General features: G+C 35.2%; 1 pseudogene; it reads right to left on the reverse strand.

Annotated features, from left to right (window-relative positions):
* Positions 1–6,487: 6,487 nt before the first annotated feature.
* On the reverse strand, positions 6,488–16,886 carry LOC108532788 (probable ribosome biogenesis protein RLP24 pseudogene; annotated as a pseudogene).
* Positions 16,887–17,641: the final 755 nt, after the last annotated feature.

Consider the following 17,641-nt stretch of genomic DNA (forward strand, 5'->3'; position numbering starts at 1 on the left):
CCCCCCATCAAGCTACCAATGAGTTTCTTCACAGAATTGGAAAAAACTGCTTTAAAGTTCATATGGAACCAAAAAAGAGCCCACATTGCCAAGACAATCCTAAGCAAAACAACAAAGCTGGAGGCATCATGCTACCTGACTTCAAACTATACTACAAGGCTACAGTAACCAAAACAGCATGGTACTGGTACCAAAACAGAGATATAGACCAATGAAGCAAAACAGAGGTTTCAGAAATAACACCACACATCTATGATCATCTGACCTCTGACAGACCTGACAAGATCAATAAATGAGGAAAGGATTCCCTATTTAATAAATGGCGCTGGGAAAACTGGCTAGGCACATATAGAAAGCTGGAACTGGATCCCTTCCTTACACATTATACAAAAATTAATTCAAGATGGATTAAAGACTTAAATGTTAGACCTAAAACCATAAAAACCCTAGAAGAAAACCTAGGCAATACCATTCATGACATAGGCATGGGCAAGTGCTTCATGACTAAAACACCTAAAGCAATGGCAACAAAAGCCAAAATAGACAAATGGGAGCTAATTAAACTAAAGAGCTTCTCCACAGCAAAAGAAGCTACCATCAGTGTGAACAGACAACCTACAGAATGGGTGAAAATTTTTGCAATCTACCCATCTGACAAAGGACTAACATCCAGAATCTTCAAAGAACTCAAACAAGAAAAAAACAAACAACCCCATCAAAAAGTGGGCAAAGGATATGAACAGACACTTCTCAAAAGAAGACATTTATGCAGCCAACAGATGCATGAAAAAATGCTCATCATCACTGGTCATCAGAGAAATACAAATCAAAACTACAATGAGCTATTATCTCATACCAGTTAGAATGGCGATCATTAAAAAGTCAGGAAACAACAGATCCTGGAGAGGATGTGGAGAAATAGGAACACTTTTACACCAAAATGTTGGTGGTAGCATAAATTTGTTCGACCTCTGTGGAAGACAGTGTGGTGATTTCTCAAGGATCTAGAACTAGAAATACCATTTGACCCAGCCATCCTATTACTGGGGATATACCCAAAGGATTATAAATCATGCTGCTATAAAGACACATGCACACATATGTTTACTGCAGCACTATTCACAATAGCAAAGACTTGTAACCAATCCAAATGTCCATCAGTGATAGACTGGATAAAGAAAATGTGGCACATATACACCATGAAATACTATGCAGTCATGAAAAATGATGAGTTCATATCCTTTGCAGGACATGGATGAAGCTGGAAACCCTAATTCTCAGCAAACTATCACAAGGACAGAAAACCAAAAACTGCATGTCCTCACTCTTAGGTGGGAATTATATAAGAAGAACACTTGGACACAGGGCAGGGAACATCACATAGGGGGTGGGGAGCCTAGGGGAGGGATAGCATTAGGAGAAATACGTAATGTAAATGACCAGTTGACAGGTGCAGCACACCAACATGGCACATGTATACCTATGTAACAAACCTGCACGTTGTGCACATGTACCCTAGAATTTAAAGCATAATTTAAAAAAATATATATTAAAGAAATATTAAATCCACACCATGCAATGACTCAAAGTAAAGGCAACTTCTTCTTGTTCCATCCGTTTGATTCCTAGTCCTCCTTTCCTGGATAGGTCAAAATGGGTTTTAATGAAATCAGCAATATTTTAAATTAAGCATTAGAGAATATATATCTTATTACTCAAAATGGATGATAAAAAATTTATAAAGCTGAAATACAATCAGTTTTATGTCTTTTCTGAATGTTTTTAAACATTTTATCACAAATAAATGTCAGTCAAATCTATGCTTTTTAAAATCAAGGTCTTAATTTCTTAATAATTTTGGTCAGTGCATATTTCACATGACTACATATGATTAACATTATTTAACAAATCTAGAAGGTGTTACATTTAATTACTGACACATTAAGGTCTCCAAAATGTTATTTCAACATTTAAAGAACAGCAAATTAAAACAGACTAGCAGCAGGCCACATGCAATACCTCACACCTGTAGTCCCTGTGCTTTGGGAAGCTGAGGCAGGAGGATTACTTGAGGAGTTTGAGACCAACCTGGGCAACATAGTGAGAACCCTACCTCTACAGCAAATTTAAATATTATCCTGGTGTGGTGGCGCATGCCTGTAGTCCTAGCCACTCAGGACGCTAAGGCAGGTAGATCACTTGAGCTAAGGGTTCGAGGTTATTGTGAGCTATGAACATGCCTCTGCATTCTAGCCTGAGTAAAGAGTGAGAACTTGTCTCTAAAATAATATATATATATATAAAAAAAAAAAAAAGACCAGCAAAAAAGTACCTCACTACGAGTAACATGATGAGACTCTCTCCTCACCAAATCAATAGCAATGATACTGCCATGCATTTTACTGTGCCTTTCGAAGAGCAGTATCTCTGTGGCCCACGGTAAGCATCTTTCACAACACTGTGTTTTAACAGAACTCAAATATATTTAAATGTCATGCAAAGGCAAACACATAAAGCCTTTCTCTAGAGATCCAAAATGCATTTTTTTGCAGCAGCAGCAGCACCAGCAGCAAACAGACAAAAACATCTTAAGAATAATTGTTACTTGTCCTTCCAACAATGTTTTTTCCCCCAAATGTGCAAGCTAGGACTGTTTGATTTTCTGTAGAGAAGTTTTATACATAAAGATAAGTTTTATCTGACGCCTATAGAGCTCTCTCAAAACCTAAAGACTACCAGGTGTGGAAGGGGAAGCAGATAAGCCTCAGGATTATACACATGTGAATCTAAATGATACTGGAGGCACAGAAACAGGCTCTTACCTCTGCTTTTGCACGTACATTTTATTCTAGTTCTTTCTACAGACGGGTTTCTTCTGCACACCATTGCATTTGGTGTACAGTATCAGTTTGAAGCTCCTGAAATTATCAGTTATGGTTATACAAAATGCTGACACTCTCTATCTCTCCTTCTCTTTGTGTGTGTGTATGTGGGTAACATATATCATAGACACATTTACACACCCACCATGGGAAAAAAGTCTAACTGGCTTACTTGGGTCAGGTGCACAATTTTGGATAAAATACTTATAATTATATGACTAAGATGACTTAGTAAAAGCATAGCTTCTGTGATGTAAGTTTATCTAAAAGACAAAATGGAAAATTGAAAGTCTAAACAAAATTGTTAAATGTCTATTAAGTCAAGAATAAAAGCTTGTTTAAGAAAATCCATGTGCTTAGCAATATTAGTCTTGACATCCAACAAAGATTAATAAGTGAAAAGAATCATTAACTATTTTAATACTGTTATAGGACCAATAGGTTTGTATTCCCGCTATACAGTAACATATCGACACACTGAGATGGCATGGTTTGCAGAGAGTTTAATGATTACAGAGTGCTGAAATAGGAGATGCAAGGGGACCCTCACATCCATCTCCCTCAGGAGTCCTGAAGTGGAATTTTAAGGGAATCATGGAGGGCCAGCGGATGGAAAATTTGAGTCATCAATTGGTCAGGGCAAGGGGACACAATCATCAGGATGTGGAAACCACATTATTTGGTGAGTCAGCTCCTTGGGGTCCTTCAGATCAGCTGGTGTTAGTGAGGTGTGTTAGACTAGCTGGTGTCAGTATGCAGGAGTTGAAAGAGTATCTCAAAGGGAAAACATCAAATAGTGTTCAAGTTTTATTACAGAATAGTTAAGGGAACTGTAATTTAAGGTCTATGTGATTCTAGGACAATAGGCAACAGACATCTCAGACAAAGTAGACCAGAGAGCAAGTCAACCTTATGATTAATGATGAATGTGCTGCAAGCTTGGTTTATTTTGTTTCTCCCCTTGCCTTCTTCACTGATTAATTTTATAAAGTGTATAGGAACAGTTTCAATACTATATTTCTTTGGCCTAGAAACAGCAGATTCTTTGTCTCCTATCATCTTACAGATAATCTATGGGCTGAGACCAATTCAGAAAGATTCCCAATTTCAAATAATAAATTTTCATTGTCCCAAAGCAATTAAGTAGCAATTATAATGTGAAGTATTATTTAAAATCTGTAAACTTTACTTCACTGATATCACATTCAACTATAATTCTTTCATAGTCAAAACTTAATTTTACAATATCTGGAAGTTGCAAAAGTTCAAAAGTTAGTACTACTACTTTTGGAATATCTGACTGAACTAAGATGTCTGCATTCTTTCAAGGTCAGTGAAAAGACACTGAAAAAAGAACACAACAGGGTGACTATAGTCAGTAACAACTGTACATTTTCAAATAATTTAAATAATATAATTGAATTGTTTGCAACTCAACGAATAAACGCTTGAGGGGATGGATACCCCATTCTTCATGATGTTATTATTTCACATTACACACCTGTATCAGAACATTTCATGCACCCCATAAACATATATATCTACTATGTACCCCCCAGATTTTAATTAAATAAAATTAATTTTAATAATTAATTTAATTATTTAATTAATAATTAAAGCAAGTCGACCTTATGATTAATGATGAATGTGCTGCAAGCTTGGNCAGGTGTGGAAGGGGAAGCAGATAAGCCTCAGGATTATACACATGTGAATCTAAATGATACTGGAGGCACAGAAACAGGCTCTTACCTCTGCTTTTTGCACGTACATTTTTATTCTAGTTCTTTCTACAGACGGGTTTCTTCTGCACACCATTGCATTTGGTGTACAGTATCAGTTTGAAGCTCCTGAAATTATCAGTTATGGTTATACAAAATGCTGACACTCTCTATCTCTCCTTCTCTTTGTGTGTGTGTATGTGGGTAACATATATCATAGACACATTTACACACCCACCATGGGAAAAAAGTCTAACTGGCTTACTTGGGTCAGGTGCACAATTTTGGATAAAATACTTATAATTATATGACTAAGATGACTTAGTAAAAGCATAGCTTCTGTGATGTAAGTTTATCTAAAAGACAAAATGGAAAATTGAAAGTCTAAACAAAATTGTTAAATGTCTATTAAGTCAAGAATAAAAGCTTGTTTAAGAAAATCCATGTGCTTAGCAATATTAGTCTTGACATCCAACAAAGATTAATAAGTGAAAAGAATCATTAACTATTTTTAATACTGTTATAGGACCAATAGGTTTGTATTCCCGCTATACAGTAACATATCGACACACTGAGATGGCATGGTTTGCAGAGAGTTTAATGATTACAGAGTGCTGAAATAGGAGATGCAAGGGGACCCTCACATCCATCTCCCTCAGGAGTCCTGAAGTGGAATTTTTAAGGGAATCATGGAGGGCCAGCGGATGGAAAATTTGAGTCATCAATTGGTCAGGGCAAGGGGGACACAATCATCAGGATGTGGAAACCACATTATTTGGTGAGTCAGCTCCTTGGGGGTCCTTCAGATCAGCTGGTGTTAGTGAGGTGTGTTAGACTAGCTGGTGTCAGTATGCAGGAGTTGAAAGAGTATCTCAAAGGGAAAACATCAAATAGTGTTCAAGTTTTTATTACAGAATAGTTAAGGGAACTGTAATTTAAGGTCTATGTGATTCTAGGACAATAGGCAACAGACATCTCAGACAAAGTAGACCAGAGAGCAAGTCAACCTTATGATTAATGATGAATGTGCTGCAAGCTTGGTTTATTTTTGTTTCTCCCCTTGCCTTCTTCACTGATTAATTTTATAAAGTGTATAGGAACAGTTTCAATACTATATTTCTTTGGCCTAGAAACAGCAGATTCTTTGTCTCCTATCATCTTACAGATAATCTATGGGCTGAGACCAATTCAGAAAGATTCCCAATTTCAAATAATAAATTTTTCATTGTCCCAAAGCAATTAAGTAGCAATTATAATGTGAAGTATTATTTAAAATCTGTAAACTTTACTTCACTGATATCACATTCAACTATAATTCTTTCATAGTCAAAACTTAATTTTACAATATCTGGAAGTTGCAAAAGTTCAAAAGTTAGTACTACTACTTTTTGGAATATCTGACTGAACTAAGATGTCTGCATTCTTTCAAGGTCAGTGAAAAGACACTGAAAAAAGAACACAACAGGGTGACTATAGTCAGTAACAACTGTACATTTTCAAATAATTTAAATAATATAATTGAATTGTTTGCAACTCAACGAATAAACGCTTGAGGGGATGGATACCCCATTCTTCATGATGTTATTATTTCACATTACACACCTGTATCAGAACATTTCATGCACCCCATAAACATATATATCTACTATGTACCCCCCAGATTTTAATTAAATAAAAATTAATTTTAATAATTAATTTAATTATTTAATTAATAATTAAAGCAAGTCGACCTTATGATTAATGATGAATGTGCTGCAAGCTTGGGTTATTTTTGTTTCTCCCCTTCCCTTCTTCACTGATAAATTTCATAAAGTGCATAGGAATAGTTTCAATACTATATTTCTTTGGCCTAGAATACATACTAGGCCAAATACTATATATTACAATATTTACAATATATACAATAATATATATTAATAACAGTTATTTTTCCCTATTTAGGGAAAAAAAACACAGGAAGGAATCCAAGCAAATGTACAATTGTTACAGAAATAATCATAATGAAGCATTGAAATATTGAAAGTAGATATTAATAACAATAATTCGATCATTAATTGGACAAAACTAATAGACAAATTGGTCCTATAATTTCAACCTACAGTTTAAAGAATCTGTCATTCAAATACCTAACACATTTTATATTATTTCTGTTAAAAAGTCAAACGTTAATGGAAACATTCATTAGTTTGAGTGTGTGGTGAAGTAGCTTGAATTTAGTAATAGGTTATTTTAAAAGATATGCAATACAATGAAAGAACCTGAAGGGGTCTCAGGAAGGGTGGTATTTTACCATCTATTGATCACATTAATAGACACAGAATGGCACAGAATCTAAGTGAATAAAAAAACTAAGACAAACTGTTACACTTTGGGAAATTTAAGGGTTTTTTTTTCTTGTTTTGTTTTTTACTTTTAAAATAGTTTTAATTTATGTGCAAATACTAAACAGTGTTCTACCTATAAATTCTATTTTCCAAAACAATTAGGAGCTTTTAAAAAAGAAAACCACACAATTAATTTTAAAATATACTGGAATTCCTCTGCTTCTAGATCATTGCTAAGCTAGAAAAATGAAAGTCTTTCTACCAGGAATCACGAGTTAGAACTGAGTATTCTTCAAAGCAGAAATTATAGAGTTTAGTGCCATTTCAGGCAAATATTATTCAGCTCTCATCTCCGGCATCCACAGTTACCTATAAAAACGATTAAACCAGGTCAAAAATAGTCCAGCATAATTAGGCTTCATCAAACAAGGCTATTATTTTCCTCTAAGATGCTAATACACTAAAACAGGAAACACTGAAATCAAAATAAAGGATATCATTTGAGAATACCTGTCTTACAGATAGTTAGTTCCTTATTATATTCCCCTTCTATAACACTAATAAAGGAAATATTTTACTGCAAAGGATATTTCATTTTATATATCACTTGCCATGAATTTTTTTCATTAGTTATTATATAAATGCCTCCTGCTGCCATTATCCAAATAATGTGACCATTTTATGTCCACAATTCATTTCTGTATTTACAAACAGAATTTTCATGATTTACACAAGTACATCTATCAGTGAAGGTTTAGCACTAAGAAGCAAGCTAACATTCATAATATCTGATGTCTTACAGACAGCAATGTAGGAGAAATGTTTTTAATCACCTTTTAAGGGACCATATTTAAAAAAATAAATAATTTAGAAGTTGTAAGTCTCCAAAGGATATTTTCAAGTGTACATGCAGAAATGTGAAGGTTTTTAAGAAACATCTTCCATGTCCATATCCTGCTGTAATTGCTGTACCATTTTCTCTTACAGCTGCTTTCCTTTGCCTGCAAGAGGCGCTTGGATAAGATGGATGTTTTGCTTGACATTTTTGATCTCCTGAACTTTCTGTAGCTCTTTATTTTTCTTCAATCTGTTCATTATAAATTTAGCTTGACGTTTCTGTTTGATCTCTTCATTATATCAGTAGTTTTATTCCATAGCGCTTGCTGGTACTTTGTAGGTTCATGTTTACGTTTTTCAAAATCAAATGAATTATTCGCTGTAAGCTCTTTACCAGTTTCTTTCTGGAACGTTTTGGTCCACCTGAACTTGCAAGGATTGTGTTTCTTTTTAAAGTTTTTATGACATTTGTATTTACAAAATCTGAACATCTTGCAATCATTGCAAACAAACATCATGCAGTGGCCAGGGTTCAGGGTACATGGGCCCTGTACAAAAGTCACATTCCCAGATAGGCACGTTGAACCTGTGTGGTTCCCACCAACCAAATACCAAGCTTAAGTGGAAGTTGAAATTTAAGTGTTGAGTTTACATTACAACCAACAATTCTTCATCCTTGGATATATTAAAAGGATCTAGAATCTAGCTATTAATAATATCATTTTTAAAAAATCAAATAATTTTGCAATATTCTCTTCTTTCATATGGGTATATGTGTATATAAAACTTAATACATTTATGCAATAAAGATCTTTTATTAAGAAATGTACAAATGTTTATATATTTATATTAAATATATACTATTTATATATTTAACTTCATACATCATTTGATAATGCTTACAGAGACACATATCCTATATTATAACAGGGTACTTATTTCAATCCAAAATATTTAGATGGTGAATAGAATATAGTTCATTACCATTATTTACTTTTTCACACATTTAGGAAGCTAAAGAAATTTCTAGAAACATAGACAATAGTTGGGTAGATGAATGGAAGAAATGTACAAATGTTTATATATTTATATTAAATATATACTATTTATATATTTAACTTCATACATCATTTGATAATGCTTACAGAGACACATATCCTATATTATAACAGGGTACTTATTTCAATCCAAAATATTTAGATGGTGAATAGAATATAGTTCATTACCATTATTTACTTTTCACACATTTAGGAAGCTAAAGAAATTTCTAGAAACATAGACAATAGTTGGGTAGATGAATGGATAGATGAATGAATAGATGTGCATAGTACTTGGCACCATTCCAAAGTGTTTTGTCTTAGCTTAAAGGAAAAGAAAAAAATACAGATAGAGGCAGATTTTAATTTTAAAGAAATATTTGGAAATAAATGAATATGAAGGAAGTTTACATCAAAAATATTTGACACTATCTAAATACAAAAGGCAGGGCTAATGAAGCAACATTCTTTGATATAGAAGACTGTTCCCTCCTACTCATTAGTGTTTTTTTCATCTGTGTTCTGGTTTTTGATTTCTAGTATAACTAAGGAATTAAATGTCTAGTTGTGTTTAATTTTAATCCAAACAGCCCCCTGTGGCTAAATAGTTACAGTATTGACGAGGTAACCTATATTCTGCCCCAAAGCAAACTACCCAAACAACATGGAATATTCTGTCTAGAAAGGGCCCACTCTATTTCTAGAAAGATGTCCAGGCCTGGTTTCTTGCTTCCTCTCCAGCATTAGATCACTTTTTTAACCTGTTGTTTTCTTCTCTTGGCATTATTCCTTAATGAAAAACAGTGAATTATGTATATAAATTTACAGCAGCTTAAACGGAAGGAGAAGTTATTTATAATGTGTGACCATGCTTCCTGAAATGATTTCTAACCTTTACATTTGGAGAACAAGCTAAGAGATGGCATTTGCAAAGGTTTCCTAGGATGTAACTAACATTAACTACTTAAGATTTGCTCTGTGCCCTATTAATAAAAAGTGACTTTTCTCTTATTTGCAGCAAGGAAAAATTGGTCTTACTTGCAATATAAATCAAAAAGCTGGTCTCAAATCTGTGTCTTGTGATCTCACCTCTCAAAAATAAACAGTCCCTCACACTGAGTCTCTCTTGTGACACCGGGAGGTGGAACCAGCCACACATGGCCTCCTGTTCTCATATGCTGCTTGGGTTAATACTAAGGTTCAGTAGTTGCTGCCACAGAGGCTAAAAAGGAGAAAGACATAACCATTTGATTCTCTGCTCCTAAATCTGCTTTTCCACCATGGCATTTTCTTTCTTGTCACCCTGCCCACTGTTACCCAGCCCATAGAGTCACCAGAAAACTTGTCTGGAATGTGAGAGAACTGAAGAACGTAAATGGTAGATGGGCAGGTTCAATCCTATAGAGAGTTGTGCATTCTTCATTCACCTGTTGTTTGGTATTTGGAAGGCAATACACAACACAACTGTTCCTTGCGCAGGCTATGGAGTCAGACAGAAGTGGCCTCATATCTCAGCTTAAATAGATACTATGACCTTTGGCAAGTTATTGAACTTGAAGCTCATTGTGTCTATATTTTCTCAACAGTAAAATGGAGATATTAAAAGCTGCTTCAGAGAATAATTATTAGGACAATTTAAATAATACATATGAATTTGTTACCCTGTCTGTGGCATAGTCTCCAAATGACAGCTATAATAATTTTTAAAAGGACAAAATAAGTGTAGGTATAACTCAATAACAATGATCTTAGGAAGTGTTCATTACCCAGCTGTATATCCCTGCTGAAATCCCTATGTTGAATTCTGCTCTTTATTAAAATTGCAAGCCAATTATGGGGGCATTTAATATGTCAGTTGTTTAATTTTGAAAAATGAATGTTACCTTTGTAAAACCATCTGGTCAAGAATTTATATTACATTACACTTAACACAGAGACTTCCATTGTACTTAGAATGTCTTCATCAAGTTGATTAAAAAGATGTAAGGCTTAGGGAAATTTACATCTGATATTCAATTACCAGATTTTTCTTTTTACAAATAGGAACTCTATGTGTTTAAGGCTTACAACATGATGTTTTGATATATAATTTATACATTATGAAATTATTGTCATAATCAAGCTGATTAATGTATCTATCAATTCAGATACCATTTTCTTTTCTTCTCTCTTTTTCTGTGTGGTAACAACACTTAAGGTTTATCCTCTCAGAAAGTTTTAAATATACAATACACTATTGTTAACCATAACCACCATCCTCTATATTAGAGCTACATAACTCCCTCATCTTGTGTAACTGTAGAATCACCATTAGCAAAAAGACAAAGATGGTCTTTTGGTAACGGTGTGGAGGAAAGAAAAACTTATACGCTGTTGATGGAAATGTAAATTGGTATAGCCATTATGGAAAACAGCCTGGAGATTTCCCCAAAAGTAAAAAATAGAAATAACATATGATCCAGCAATCCCTCCTCTGGGTATATATATAAAGGAAATAAAATCTTCATTTCAAAGAGATATCTGCACCCCCATGTTCACTGCAACATTATTCACAATAGCCAAGTTATGAAAACAACCTGAATGTTCATTGACAGAGGAATGGTAATAATCACACACACATACACACACACACACACACACACACAATATTATTTATCCTTTGAAAAGAATGAATTTCTGTCATTTGCAACAATATGGGTGTATCTTGAGGACATAACACTAAGTAAAATAAGGCAGACAGAGAAAAACAAATACTTTATGATCTCACAAGTATGTGCTAAAGCAAAATCCCACACCAAAAGAGAGGGAAAGGAAGGCAGCTATGCAGGCAGTTAGGGTACATCCTCAGTAGAATTCTTTCCAACAAACAGCAGCCTGAAAAACCAAGCTGCAAGCACAGATAAGGAAGCAAAGTCTACCATAAAAAGACCTTTGTTCATTCAGTATGATATTGACTGTGAGTTTGTCATAAACATCTCTTACTCTTTTGAGATCTGTTCCACCAATACCTCGCCTATTGATAGTTTTTAGCATGAAGAGGTGTTGAATTTTATTGAAGACCTTTTCTGCATCTATTGAGATAATCATGAGGTTTTTGTCATTGGTACTGTTTATGTGATGGATTACATTTATTGATTTGTGTATGTTGAACAAGCCTTGCATCCCAAGGATGAAGCTGACTTGATCATGGTGGATAAGCTTTTTATGTCTGCTGGATTTGGTTTGCCAGTATTTTATTGAGGATTTTCGCATCAATGTTCATCAAGGATATTGGCCTGAATTTTTCTTTTATTTTTGTTGTTGTATCTTTGCCAGGTTTTGGTATTAGGATTATACTGGCCTCATAAAATGATTAGGGAGGATCCCCTCTTTTTCTCTTGTTTAGAATAATTTCAGAAGGAATGGTACCAAGTCTTCTTTATACCTCTAGTAGAATTCGGCTGTGAATCCGTCTGATCCGAGGCTTTTTTTGGTTGGTAGGCTATTAATTACTGCCACAATTTCAGAAGCATTCCCTTTGAAAACTGGCACAAGACAAGGATGCCCTCTTTCACCACTCCTATTCAAGGTAGTATTGGAAGTTCTGGCCACAGCAATCAGGCAAGAGAAAGAAATAACGGATATTCAAATAGGAAGAGAGAAAGTCAAATTATCTGTTTGCACATCACATGATTGTATATTTAGAAAATGCTATTGTTTCAGCACAAAATCTCCGTAAGCTGATGAGCAGCTTCAGCAATGTCTCAGGATAAAAAATCAATGTGCAAAAATCACAAGCATTCCTATAAACCAATAATAGACAAAACAGAGAGCCAAATCATGAGTGAACTCCCATTCACAATTCCTTCAAAGAGAATAAAATACCTGGGGATACAACTTACAAGGGACGTGAAGGACCTCTTCAAGGAGAACTACAAACCACTGCTCAAGAAAACAAGAAAGCACAAAAGCAAATGGAAAAACATTCCATGCTCATGGATAGGAAGAATCAGTGTCATGAAAATGGCCATATGGCCCAAAGTAATTTATAGATTAAATGCTATCCCCATCAAGCTACCGCTGACTTTCTTCACAGAATTAGAAAAATCTACCTTAAATTTCATATGGAACCAAAGAAGAGCCTGTATAGCCAAGAGAATCCTAAGCAAAAAGAATAAAGCTGGAGGCATCACACTACCTGACTTCAAACTATACAACAAGGCTACAGTAACCAAAACAGCATGGTACTGGTACCAAAACAGATACATAGACCAATGGAACAGAACAGAGGCTTCAGAAATAACACCACACATCTACAACCATCTGATCTTTGACTAACCTGACAAAAACAAGCAATGGGGGAAAGGATTCCCTATTTAATAAACTGTGTTGGGAAAACAGGCTAGCCATATGCAGAAAACTGAAACTGGATCCCTTCCTTATACCTTATACAAAAATTAACTCAAGGTGGGCTGAAGACTTACATGTAAGACCTAAAACTATAAAAACCCTAGAATAAAACCTAGGCAATACTATTCAGGACATAGGCACGGGCAGAGACTTCATGAATAAAACACCAAAAGCAATGGCAACAAAAGCAAACATTTGGCAAATGGGATCTAATTAAACTAAAGAACTTCTAAACAGCAAAAGAAACTATCATCAGAGTGAACAGGCAACCTACAGAATCGAAGAAAATTTTTGTAATTTACCCATCTGACAAAGGGCTAATATCCAGAATCTACAAAGAATTTAAATTTACAAGAAAAAAAACAAACAAACAACCCCATCAGAAAGTGGGCGAAGGATATGAACAGACACTTCTCAAAAGAAGACATTTATGTGGCCAACAAACACATGAAAAAAAACTCATAATCACTGGTCATTAGAGAAATGCAAATCAAAACCACAATGAGAGTCCATATCATACCAGTTAGAACAACGATCATTAAAAGTCAGGAAACAACAGATGCTAGAGAAGATGTGGAGAAAAAGGAACACTTTTACACTGTTGATGGGAGTGTAAATTAGTTCAACCATTGTGAAAGACAGTATGGCGCCTCCTCAAGGATCTAGAACTAGAAATACCATTTGACCCAGCACTCCCATTACTGGGTATATATCCAAAGGATTACAAACCATTCTACTACAAAGACACATGCACACGTATGTTTACTGCAACACTGTTCACAATAGCAAAGACTTGAAACCAACCCAAATGGCCATCAGTGATGGACTGGATTAAGAAAATGTGGCACATATACACCATGGATACTATGGAGCCATATAAAAAGGATGACTTCATGTCCTTTGCAGGACATGGATGAAACTGGAAACTATCATTCTCAGCAAACTAACACAGGAACAGAAAACCAAATACCGCATGTTCTCACTCATAAGTCGAGTTGAACAGTGAGAACATATGGACACAGGGAAGGGAACATCACACACTGGGGCCTGACAGGGGGTGGGTACTAGGGGAAGGATAGCATTAGGAGAAATGCCTAATGTAGATGACAGGTTGATGGGTGCAGTGAACCATCACGGCACGTGTATACCTATGTAACAAACTTGCATGTTCTGCATATGTATCCCAGAACTTAAAGTATAATAATAATAATAATAATAATAATAATAATAATAATACCTTTGTCTTTTCTGCAACCAGTGAGTTCTGTCCATACACAGTGGGCTTCAGTGAGCACATTCTTCTCCTTTTTGGGCATACTCAGATAAGGGAACTTACACAGGGGACTTCCTTAAGACATGCTTGCAGCTGCACAGATCAGAGGATTTACACAAACCAAACATGTCCACAGTGGTAAATTCCATCTGCTGATACATGTGTAGTAACGGAAATAAAACAATGGAGTAACTCAGGATAAGGACCCACATGCTCACTAGAGGTGCAGGGTGGAGCTGTTGTAAATTACTGCTTTATGCAAATAAAATACCCAGTCTTAACTGGTTTTTTCACCTTACGCAAATGAAACACTCCACCCCATTCACTTTTGCATAAAAGTCTTTGTACTCAACTGTGAAATGCTGACCTTCCTTGGGCCCCTCCCCACAGTGGAGAGCTTTTCTCTCTCGCTTATTAAACTGTCACTCAAACTCACCCTTGGTGACCATGCCCCTTATTCTTCTTGGTCGTGAGACAAAGAACTTTGGGTAATACCTCAGACAAGAAGACTACTTCACTAATATCTCCCCAACTTCACTAATTCTTTGTACCACTACTTCTAGGATTTCCCTTACTGATGAAGCATTGGCATGTATCAGTCATTAATCTGTCATTCCTCCTTTTTTTGAAATCAATGTCCAAGTCTTATAAATTTCACAACATTGATATGTTAAATATCTATTTCCATACCTACTGCCTTACTACAGATTCTTAATATCTCGTACTAATGATATTCTCATAGTTTCCTAAGAGGCCTTGCTCTGTCTCCATTTATAAGCTCTCTAAAGTTCTCAAGTGATCTTTTTATAATGCAACCTGATCATACCACTCCTTTTTCTGGAGGTCTGCAGTGATTTCCATTGTTTAGATTATAAAGCTAAACTTTTAACCATGGTATACAAAACTATTCGTGTTCTGTCCCTGGCTTTCTTTCCAGTCTCAGGTCTACTTCCTGTGCCTTGTTTTCTCACACTATTTCTTAGCCTTGCAAAACTGCCTAAAGAAAGATACCCCAACACCACTTGCTACTTTTGGATACACAGCAACAGAAACCCACTGAAAGCACTCTAATGTGTATTTTGAATTGAATGCTCATTCTGATCATAGAATAGTGTAGACGGCCAAGCTGAAAATGGAAGACAATTGTGACAAAGGTATTAATAGGTCATAGAATCTGATATTGGAAGTACAATTCATGCCGTGAAGAGTAAACTCTGAATTAGAAAGTCTTTATGAAGTTGGCAAATTTATACATGGTCTCTAATTTCTGTCTGAGTCTGCTCCATTTTTTTCTTTTTTATTTTGTTGACATGATTTCTCTATTCAGCTTATCTTGCACATGGAACAACATGATCACCATCCAGAGTACACAATGTCCTCTCGGCTCCAGGGCCAACTGATGATTCTACGTCATTGAGTTAAAAAAAATCTAGCCCATTTCCTCACTACCTGGCAAAACTTTAACTCTATAGTCAAACCACTTGTTGATTGTCTCACATCTTTGTTTCTCCACTTAATTACCAATATCTTCCTTTATACACAAAAATACGTGAGCATTATTTCTGTGTGTGGTAGGGGCAGGGGGTGGTGAGGTAGTGGGGAATTTAGCAGTTTAAGCTAGAAGTGACAGGCGGGTAGGACAGGCATGTGACTAAAATCCAGTACATACACAAAGCCCCTGTGCTTTCATCTGAAATATGCTCTTCTCCTCCTTGTCTGCTGGTGATAACCATCCACTTTTCAAAACACTGTACGTTTCCAGAGAACAAGGATTTTGTCATGCTCGTTACTGTATCTCTAGCCTGGAAAATATCATGCAATCTTTAAAGAGTTGTTGAATTAATGAACAAATACATTCTTTTTATTTTCCTATAAGGTCATCCCTACCAAAAAATGGCCACTCCTTCCTTTATACCCCATTAGAACACCCTTTATGCATACCTTTATTAGAAACTAAAATACTGATGTACTTATTTGAGTCCATCACTTTACTAGACTGTGAGCTCCTTGAGGAAACACCTTGAGAAAATATGATGTATTAATTTCTAACGTTTCTAATCCAATGTAGATGGTGAAAAAAAAAATGCCTGTTGAATCAATGACTGAGTAAATGGGCAACATTAACAAGCCCTTCACATTCAGTGTCTTTTGTTCCTCTTTTTAAAGAGTACTATTGTATGTAAGGTTTCAGGAAGCAGAAACAAGTAAAGCAGCACAAATTTTGTCACTGTGAAGAACACGCCTTACCCTGCAAGCAAAAGTATTTTTCTGTGCATTCCCGTTCCTTTCTCTGCTGGCCGTCCACTGGAGAAACTGGTGTTCAACACACCCTGTCTCTGAAGAACACCAGAGAACTTTGGTAAAGATCCTGACATAAGACTTTGACTGATTTGTTCCAAAGACACAATTATAAAACAAGTCTCCATGGAATATACTACTTGGCTCTGTTTTAATATCCTTTAATCACAACACATATAATTCTTTTGCTTGGAGATCACCTAAAGACTATGCCTAAAACAGTCAGATATATTGTACTTTCATCTCCTTAATGAACTTTGCTATACTTTGTCTTTTCTAGTAAATTACAGATGAGTCACAGTTTGGAAATAATTCTAAAAGAAAGCACTTTCCAAGCATGGAAGTGGTAAATATAAACTTCAGTGTATGACCATCTGTTGGAGTCAATTCCCGTCAGGGATTTCTTCCTGAATTATTTGTTTCTATAGCCAATGTAAAGCAAAATTCAAAGAGTGAACTTTGAATAGTAGCAAATTCTTTATATATTTACCAATTTGTTTCTAACACTAACTAATTTTCTTCAATATATAAATAATTATATATATTTTTTTCTCTATGAAACAAACAAGAAAGTGAAATTTTCTAAGTTCCATTCTCTGGAAGTAACCCTAATGAACATTAATTTTTTTTTTCAATAACTTGCTTTTAATAGCATATAGGGTTGCTTATCATTTTTAGGTTTGTCTAATTTTATTAGGGTTGCCTCAAAGTTTTAAATAAATTTGGTTGAGTAAAACAGGCATCACTAATTTGCTTATGTTGATGCAGGGTCATTTTAAACATGCAATATAGACAAGCATTCTCTACAATAACCTTGAATAATTACAATGACAGCATTTTTTGCCCTCTTCTGCTCTCTCATATGACAGTGAAGTGGCTAATT

Source organism: Rhinopithecus bieti, unplaced genomic scaffold, assembly GCF_001698545.2.
Source record: "Rhinopithecus bieti isolate Rb0 unplaced genomic scaffold, ASM169854v2 scaffold_10379, whole genome shotgun sequence".
Lineage (NCBI taxonomy): Eukaryota > Metazoa > Chordata > Mammalia > Primates > Cercopithecidae > Rhinopithecus > Rhinopithecus bieti.